Below are 4092 nucleotides of genomic sequence, written 5' to 3' on the forward strand. Positions count from 1 at the left end.
TCTTTCCCAAGTTAGAACATCTCTGTTGATTAAGCTTAAAAGGAATTTTTTACTGTACGTGAGGGACTACATTTTGGAATTTTACCAAACAGTCTTAAAGTATGTTATATTTCTAGTATTGATTTTTCCCTATATTAATTCTACTTAAAAATATTGTAAGAGGCAAAGTAAAAACAAAGAGTAAAGTTAGGAAAGTATTTGCAACTATCATAACAAAAGATCTAGTTTTCCAAACTGTAGACTGTTAAATCTATAAGACCAATGTAAGCCAATATTTAGTAAAAATGAAAAACCAATTGCTCACTCCCATTTTAACTAAGGAAAATATAAATTTAAAGTACATCAAGATAAGACATTTTTATTTAGATTGGCAAAGTTTTAAACATTTAATAATATATTATTGGAAAGAGTAACAGATACTCATTTATTATTGGTGGGAGTATATATCAATGCAACATCTATGAAATTAAATTTGTCCATGAATAAAATGACAACTACAAATACAATATCGTCAGCAATTCCATTTATTTGTATTTATATTACAAATATTTTTAATCATGTTCAATATGACATTTTGTTGCTAGAGAGAGAGCTATATAAATTTTGGAAGAAAAAGGTTTAGAAGAAGACAAAGAATAGCTTTGTGACTTGAGTTCAGCAAGTACGTCTTAGATATGACATAAAAAATACAATAAAAATAAGATTAGATAAAAATGAACTTATCAAAACTCGAAAGTGTTGCAGGTCAAAAGACATGATAAAATGAAAGACAAGCCACCAAAACCCCAAACCAAACTCACTGCCATCAATCAGTTTCTGACTCAAAACAACCCTCGAGAGGAGAGTTTCCAAGGCTGTAAATCGGCACTGGAGCAGACAGTCTCAGCTTTCTCCTGTGGAGTGTCTGCTAGGGTTGACCCACTGACCTTACAGGTAGCACTATACCAGAGAAGCCACTGAAGCCAACCCAATCTTAAAAAATGGGCAAAAGATTTGAATAGATATCTTGCCAAAGATGATACGTGAGTGGTAAATAATCACATAAAAAATAACATTAGAAATTCAAATGAAATTACAATGAAATGCTAACTTCTCATTACTTCAAAGAAAAGCACAGGGAGGGGGAACAAAGAAAAGTCAAACCCAAACAAAACCAACTGTTGTTCCGTTGCTTCAACTCACGGGCCCCGTTGTGTCAGAATGGACTGGGTTCCGTGGGGTTTTCAACCGATGTTTGTTGGAAGTAGATTTCCAGGCCTCTCTTTCAAGGTGTTCTGAGTGGACTTGAATCTCCAACCTTTGGTTTTGCAGCCCAGCTAGTTGACCATGTGCGTCCCCCAGGGGCTCAAGCACACCCACTAGAAAGGCTGTAACACAAAAGACGAACAGCACAAATATTGGTGAGGAGGTGGAGAAACAGTTATCATCATGAATTGCTAGTGAGAATGCTAAATGCAGTTTCTTCAAAAGCTAATGATGAATTCACCACATGTCTGAACAATTCTTCTCAATTGGGTGTTGAATTTGGTTTTATCTCTCTAGAGAACCCTGTATAACACAGGTGTCTACCCTAAAAAAATTACAAACCCAAACCGAACCCAAACCACTGCCATTGAGTTGATTCCAGCTCCTAGTGACTGTATAGATTTTCAAGATTATACATCTTTCTGGGAGCACACAGCTTCATCCTAACCCATCCTAACTGCCACCCAAACTCCTTTACTCTCCCTCAGGGAAATGAAAACACAGGGCCAGACAAAGACCTCCTCAAGAAAACTTATAGCATTATTCATAATAACTATGTGGAAACACTCAAATGTCCATCAGCTGGTGAATGGATAAGCCAAACATGGTATAGCCATGCAACGAATACCTTTATTTAATAAAAAGGAACAAAATACTACTGCATGCTACAACACAGATGAACTTTGAAAGCATTATGCCAAGTGAAAGAAAAAAAAGTATCTACAAAAGACCACATACTATATTAGTCCATTTATATGCAGTGCCCAGAAACAGCAAATCTAAAGTGACAGAAAATAGATTAGCAGTTGCTTGGGGCTTGAGTGAGAGCAGGGAGTTATGGCAAACCACACAAAGGATATTAAGAGAGTGAGTGAAATGTCTTAAAATTAGGTTGTGATGTACAACTAGATAACCTTACTAAAATCATGGAAAACAAGTGAAATACTTAAGTCAATTTGATGGCCTATAAATGATATCTCAATAAAATGTTAAATAATGACGTTGTAAGAGCAAAAGATTGGAGCCAACAGTAGATAGCACAAACCATTGCTGTTGATTTGATTCCAAATCTCAGTGACCCTGTAGGACAGAGTACAACTTCCCCATAGAGACACCAACACTGGAATCCTAATGGAATCTGACTGCCACATCTTTCTCCTACTGAGCAGCCGGGGGCTCGCATGGCTCATCTTTGAGCTAGCAGTTGGGTGCGTAACCACTATACGTCTAGGTCTCACGTTCCATCAGTTAGAGGACTGGTTAAATAAATTATATCTGCACAAAAACAGTTGGAAAACAAAAGCTCTTAAAATACTGCTGTGAGGGAACATCCAGGTTTTATGAGTTGAAAAATACAAGATATATAGTATGATATACCATTTATGGTGATTTGCTTGTGTATGCCTAGCATATTTCCTGAAAGACACCTACGAAATTACTTATCTTGTTTACTTCTGGAGAAGGTCATTAGATGGTTTAGGAATGGAAGTAGAGGGTGACTTTTCCCTGCATAGTTTAAGCCAGGGGAACTATGTACAAAAAATTAAAACCTACAGAGGCAGTTGTACCCTGCCCTATAGGGTTGATATAAACCAGCATTAAAGAGATATTCTAGGGGGATGATTAATAATGTTTTCTAACATAAAACAACAATGATGTCTATAAGGTGAACCAGAGACATATATAAACTGTAGATGGATGATTGGATTTTGGACTTGCACTTAATTCTAGTCTTAATCGAAGAACAATTAGTTCTTGTGACATGGCACTTCTTGATGTCACTCTCAGGAAGAGACCACTGAAGATATGGGTGCTATAGCAAAGTGTGGTGAAGAAACTATGTGGTGCCTGCCTATCAGAAAGAATAGCAACCGGGGTCTAGGAGGCTTGTTTTTAAATAAGCTGTCATCTAAATTGGATGTCAACTCAGTCCACGTGGAAGAAGCACACTAGACCGTGTGATCCAAGAATTGTAAATAATATGATCCATATCTAAAGGAAGGATTGGCATCAGAGCTAAAATTGTGAATACCTGGTTTGTAGAAGGTTATGGAGGGTAATGGAACCCTAAAACCCACTTTCAGGGTCCATACATGGATTAAGCCTTGATGAATCCCTTCTCATCAAAGTTGAGGGATTTTATAGCCTTTTATCAGACAGAGAGCATTATAAAGTCGATTATGGCAGATGTAGTTAGGTCAACATGTAATATGTATTTTTAAATTTTAATAAATAATTTTATTGGTGCCAAAATGTAATATCTTATCATTTGATCTCCATTTAGACTTATTTTTAAAGTTGTTCCAGTTAAAAAGTAAAAAAACAAACAATAAAACAAATGAAGGGGAAATACACATGCATTAAGCTCCTGGTGAATCCCCTCTTGACCTTGGATGAGGGATGTGAGTAGCCTTGTTAACATGCAGAATACATTGGAAAGTGGATTGTTGCAGATGCAGTTAAGTTAAAATGTAGCATCCTATCATTTGATCTCCTTTATGACCCATTTAAATTTAAATTTCTTCTGCTTCTTACTATTTTCTGCTTTTTTTTCAGTTGAGGTTTTTATCTGTTTTACATTTTTGTGTTGTAATGTTTTTCTGTAGATGAAATCCCGGGTAAGTAAATCTGTAGGGACAGTGACTGGATCCATGGTTGCTTCGGGCTACCACAGGGAGCTTGGAGGAAATGGGGAGCTAATAACAGTGAGGACAAGTATGAAGAGAATGTCCTAAAACCGACTGTGGTGATTGTGCAACTCTTCTAGATGTGATTGAACTTTTATTTTTTTTAAGTCATTTTATTGGGGGCTCATACAACTCATCACAATCCATACATCCATCCATT

At 36.4% G+C, this 4092-nt stretch overlaps 1 protein-coding gene across 1 annotated transcript in view; it reads right to left on the minus strand.

Moving 5' to 3' along the window:
* Window positions 1-845: 845 nt before the first annotated feature.
* The window catches only part of CD3G (CD3g molecule), a 14399-nt gene continuing 11152 nt past the window's right edge, over window positions 846-4092 (minus strand). The window contains exon 7 of the mRNA XM_004712786.2: window positions 846-1367. The gene's annotated coding sequence lies outside the window, so the exon portion shown is untranslated. The remainder of the gene's footprint in view (window positions 1368-4092) is intronic.

This window comes from Echinops telfairi, unplaced genomic scaffold, assembly GCF_000313985.2.
Source record: "Echinops telfairi isolate 266 unplaced genomic scaffold, ASM31398v2 ScPeMD7_7463;HRSCAF=8501, whole genome shotgun sequence".
Classification (NCBI taxonomy): domain Eukaryota; kingdom Metazoa; phylum Chordata; class Mammalia; order Afrosoricida; family Tenrecidae; genus Echinops; species Echinops telfairi.